The following is a 6000-nucleotide window of genomic DNA, read 5'->3' as shown; positions in this document are numbered from 1 at the left end:
ACTCAAATCGCAGTTGTGACTTTGCAATTCCACTTTAAACTTCCCATTGTGAGCAGAGAGAAGTGGTAGTGAAAATTCATTATATAGCCTTTGAATAAATTTCCCCTCGCTGAATAGGCCTCGTCTAAAAAGCGAGCAAACTCAATTTTGAGAAGTGCCGATTTTTCTTTTTTTAACAATAGAAAAAAGGTCACTTTTCAAAATAAAATTTGATGCTTTTTGTTTTGTAACCACTGATATTATTTCATTTTATTCTTTATTTATGAATATAATTCATGTAAATATAAGGAGTTCGAGTTTATGATAATATTTATCAAACTTGTCCCTTACTATAAGTATGATACATATATAGTACAAGTCCATTCATCACTTTTCTGTACAGAGCATCACTAGCAATTGCCATCAATATCCACTCAGCGCCTCGTATACGGAAAAGCTTGTAATATTATATTTTTTTCTCCATGTATTTGCCAGCGGGCAATTATTTGTGTCTTTTGTATTAATATTATATGGAGAATTAGTACTATGAATTACGCTACAAAAATAACGATTATCTTTCTAGATCATTTTGCTTCTTCCGCTTGTTCTTTAAATGAAACTCTGTATTATTTTTATAAAATTCACAATTCTGTTATTCAGAATTACCATCTCATTTCCATTCCAACAGATTTGTTTAAACTGCGTACTTGATATACAGTTTACATTTTGAAAGGCTAGGTACATGTCTTCTATTTTCTATAACGAGATTGTAAACCGGCTTTGTATTCCATTTAGAGCAAAATAAAGTCTAGAAAGGAATTATTGTACTATTTTTTTATTTGGTTGTCTTTCAGGATAACTTTCTATAAAAATTAACAAGGTATTTTAATTTAATGGGTTTTATTCAGCTATGTAACAGTTTTTTTTTAATTTTTGTTTTTAGAATTGATTAAAATTTCGATTGTTTTTCTTGTAAAATTCATTTTTGCACAACATTATTTCAATATTCAGTATATTCGATAATGGGATTCTAAAAAGAGTCATTAAGGAAATCTAATATTTATTTATATACAGATTTTGCAAACTTAAAGTTTAATGAATATTCTACTCACATTGTGTTCACAATTTTCTCATACTAATTGTTAATATTTTTCGCAGGTGTTCGAGTGAATCGGAAATATCATCGAAAAACAAATGGAACTGAGATAATCAAGACAATTTGGAATTTGGCAAGAAAATAGAAAAATGTTGCGAAAAAAGGAATGCATTTGGAGAAAGAAATGAAAAGAATTATATAAGATTCTTTGCTGTTTCAATATTTTTAAATAAAAAGATGAAAAATGAACCAAATTTATTTATTTATTATAGAATAATAGGTAAAAAATATAATTCTAATAGAAGATGTTTTAAAAACTAAAACCTTAATAACGGATTTTATTGCTTATGATTTTTGTATTTTGATTTATGTTGAGCGACATTATACTTATATAATAAAATTTGTACTTGATTCTCACTTTTTTTAATATTTCTATGATGTGCTTTTGGATTTTGGTTGAAGCTTCTGTGATTTCAGAAATTATGTCACGAAAAATTAAATGAATGAATTTGTATTTTTTTCAGGTCGTCTCGTCTGCCGCTGCCTTCGTCGCTTCAAATATACCTTTTCTTTACAATCTCATATGAAATCTGAATGTGGTGCAGCTTATCGTTGCCGAAATTGCTTATTTAAGACAAACAAATTGAAAATTTGGTTGGAACATGTCAAGATTTCACCTACCTGCTACTTATGAACTGGGTAAACAAATTCTTCGAGAAGATTCCATTTTTAGAACAGTATCCAGTAGATTCTACGGAATTAAATAAATTCTACACAATTCAAGTGAATTATTTGGATTCTACACAATTGAATTTGATAGAATGCAATTAAATTCAAATAAATTCAACGGAATTTAAATGAAGTCTGCAAACTTAAATTGGGCTTTACTGAATTGAATTTTATTCTGCGAAATTGAAGTCTGTAGAATTCAAATAAATTAAATTAAGTGGAATTTAAATAAGTTCTACGGGATAAATTGGATTTTACTTAATTGGATTGGATTTTATGGAATTAAATTATGTAGAATTCAAATACATTAAAGTAAATTAGGCTGAATTTAAATAAGTTCTACGGAATTTGAATAGACTCGACGGTATTCAACTGGATTTAACCGATTCGATTTCTATTAAATTCAATTAAGGCCATGTGATGAGTGGGTCACGTGACCAGATTCCTACCTTACCGCCACTTTTTTATTTTCCCAACTTATTATCACACGAAACTCCACATCGGGTCTGGTCCTAAATTTGTATATTTCGGAAAAAAATTTTTGTTGTAAACCATTTCTTTTTTCATAATTATTAAAATGTAGGACCAGACCCACCTTTCTTAGGGCTTCTTATTTATTATCCTAAATTTTCAACTCGATGTGGCGTTTCGTGTGAAAATAATTTGAGATTAAAAAAAAGTGAGGTCAAGGTAGGAATCTGGTCACGTGACCCACTCGTCACATGGCCTTAAATTGGATTCTACTAAATTGTATTGGATTATACGGAATTAAGTTGGGTTCTACTGAATTTAATTGGATTCCACGGATTGAAGTCTATAGAGTTTAAATAAATTCAAGTAAATTAAGGGAAATATAAATAAATTCTACGGAATTAAATTAGATTGGATTCTAGAAAATTATATTTTATATAATTTAAGTAAATTAAATAAGTGTATTCTACTTAAGTGTATTCTACATAATTGAATTTGATACTGCAGAATTCAATTGGATTCTGTGGAATCGAATTCTATAAAATTTGAATTCAAAATTGAATTGGATTATATGGAATTGAATCGGAATCTACGGAATTAAATTTGATTTTTCTAAGTTTAATAATTGGATTCTATCTAATAGATGTCAATACTACAGAGTTAGATTGTATTCTACTGAATTGAATTAGATTCTACAGAATTTAATTTAATTCTATTGCATTAAAATAGGCTCCATGGAATTCCCATAGGTTCTACAAAGATTCAAGTGATCAATCTGTGAAATTAAAATTAATTTACGCAATTCAAATTAATTCAACGGAATTGAATTAACTTCTATAAAATTTAATTAAATTCTACGAAAATGAATGGAATGTTAAAGAATCCAAATGAATTTCACGAAATTTAAAAGATTGTATGGAATTTTGCGGAATTTAATTGAAATGGATCGAAGAAAATGAAATCTAATGCATTCTAATCAATTAAAAGAAATTGAATTTGAATGTTATTCACCTAAATTTGAAATAATTTCGGAGATGTGAACTAAATTTAAAGGAATTCTTCTGAATTCAAATTAATTTAACTGATTTTAAGAGAATTCCACGAATTTAAATTTGCTTCAATTAAATCCAGATTGAATTCTTCTTATTGAATTTAACTATAAATTTTATTTAATTACACCTTTTTGTAAGTATCTAGACAATGGTGGCTCGATTTCTTAATTGGTATAATTTGAACGCTTTTAATTATTCAAGCTTTCAAAAAACCTAAAAACTTTCAATGTTAAAAGTATTCAAATGTCAAAAGATTGACATTAGTTTTTTGAGTATTAAATCCTTCCAAATATAAAATATAGATGTAAGTTTTTCCATAAAGGAAGATAGATTTCGAATACTCTCTATTTACTTTAGCAAGTAAAAAAAAGGAATATAGGTATTTCATTATTAATTTAGAAGCTTATTATCTTCTAAATAAGATAATCGTATATGTATAGAATATATAAACGTTGTTTCCAAATCTGAAATAATTAATTAGATGTATGTTTGAATAAACGTTTTTATCTACAACACGAATGTTTACGATTCTTAAAAATAATCTCTAATATTTTTTCTCTACTTTCATAAATGTTCGTAAATCATCTAAATTTCTTCCATAACTTCATTGACTGCTGTTTTCATTTTTTCTGTTTAACTGTAGTTTGGTATAAATGTTCATTATTCTAAATAGAACATTTTAATAGAATGTTTTTATTTTTGTTGTTTTAGTCTATCTTGTCAAAAGTGCATCCTATTTATTTTCTCAATATTGTAGAAATGTTTTTGTTAAACAGTCAATGATACATGACTAATGAAATTGATGACAATAACCATTTTTTTCTTATGTTATTTATTCTCAGGCTTCAAAATGCATCGACAGCATTCATATCAGCAGCATAATGCTACATTAAACCGTTTGGTTAGCAAATCAGAAGGAAGAAGACTTTTTTCTTGTGAGAACTGTGGAAAGGGCTACAAATGGAAAGAATCTCTCTTGAAACACCAGCGAATCGAATGTGGAAAGCCTCCAAATTTTTTTTGTGAAATTTGTGGAAATCGTTTCATGCACAAGCATCATTTAATTAAACATATGGCATCCATACACCAAGTTACGCCTGTGTCGACACATTCAAGTTTTCCATACTCGCCACCCAATCAAGTCCAATATTAATTTTTGCAGATTAAAAAAAAATGATGATGTAGAAAACCAGGAAAAAATTCAGTCATATAAATATTGGTCGCAATAATCCTTAAAGGAAATCCTATTTTGATTAAATTAATCACTTTATTGATCCTACGACCCACATTTGATTTTCCTAAATTACGATAGACTAAGAACGTGAAGCTCTCAATAGGAGTAAGAAATTCAAATATTATTTTTGTGAATGCATATATTCTAAAAGAGTGTGTATAATTAAAGTGAATTTGTAATTAAATTACTATGCTTTTAGATTAAATAAAAATTTCTCATAATATGTTTCAAATTCTGTATTTTAATTTATGACTAGCTTTTAATTTATTTACTTTTTCATCATCTGTTTTTTTCAGCAGAAAATCTTTTCTACAACTGAAGAAACTTACCGTATCATTGAAGAATATTAATTTTTGACAAGTTTGTAAGTAATTTAAATTATTTTCAGCAACTTAGGGGCTAGCTTAAAGAACCAGTTATAACATTCTGGCGCTTAGAGTGGTGTGGGTTAGGAGTCTCTCCAGACTGAGCGCCAGAAAGTTATAACCGGTTCCTTGATCCTGACCCTCAACTGTTTCTCCTGAGCTCGAAATCATCGTGTCTTTCACTGAAGATCGCAACACTGAAGAATACTCCATAATCAAGAAATTGGCACCACAGAGAAAATTGTACATGCAGATATTTCTTAATTTTCCAAAAAGAACTGTGATAGAATCTTCGCATTTTTTATTGATGGTGCATGGTGGAGGATTAAATGATTTAGAATTTGAATGTTTTTAACTTTGCACCACATTGAATTTCACTGACTGGTATTAAAAGTCACAACTATTATCTAACGTAATTAGTTCACAAATTAACATAATAACGATAATTAAATTAATAATCAATCACTAACTTTAAAGAAATTCGAACACCAAGGATTTCAGACTTTATTTCTTCTGTATAATATTTATTCTCAGTTTTAAAATCCTGGAGTCCTTTTTAAAATATGAATGTTAAATTTTAAAGGAGCCCAGTGCTGAAGTTCTCGGTCTGTTTATTCTAATAACGAGAATCAAATGCAAAAGAGACTTTAACCAGTCAAAATTTGATTTCAGACTCGAGGACAATAATTGAAATTGGAATCAAACCTACGATGCATGTAAATCTACATAATTTACAACCAGCTGAACATCCTTACATCTGTACAATTTGTGGAAAAGGCTACGCTTGGAAAGTTTCATTAAGTCGACACATCAGAGAAGAATGTCAAAAATTGCCGCAACATGTTTGTTTCTGTGGAAAGAGATTCAAGCAAAGAAGCAGTTTCAAGCGTCATGTTGCTACCCTACATCAACAGAAGAACAACTTATAACATCAATAATACTGTATAGTTTTTATAAAATTCATATAGTCTTTATGAAATTCATATATTCTTTATATGGGCGTTTGCAGAGAAAATACCATTTTCTATCGCAGAAGACAAGAAGAATTATTGCAAGAATCAGAAAAATCCTCAC

General features: G+C 28.5%; 1 long non-coding RNA gene across 1 annotated transcript; it reads left to right on the top strand.

Annotated features, from left to right (window-relative positions):
- Window positions 1-1143: 1143 nt before the first annotated feature.
- On the top strand, window positions 1144-4732 carry LOC117168107. Its single transcript, XR_004466459.1, has 3 exons — window positions 1144-1355; window positions 1600-1774; window positions 4170-4732. It is a non-coding gene; the product is annotated as an uncharacterized LOC117168107 (long non-coding RNA).
- Window positions 4733-6000: the final 1268 nt, after the last annotated feature.

Source organism: Belonocnema kinseyi, chromosome 2 (assembly GCF_010883055.1).
Source record: "Belonocnema kinseyi isolate 2016_QV_RU_SX_M_011 chromosome 2, B_treatae_v1, whole genome shotgun sequence".
NCBI lineage: Eukaryota > Metazoa > Arthropoda > Insecta > Hymenoptera > Cynipidae > Belonocnema > Belonocnema kinseyi.
This window is presented reverse-complemented; position numbering and strand designations above follow the sequence as displayed.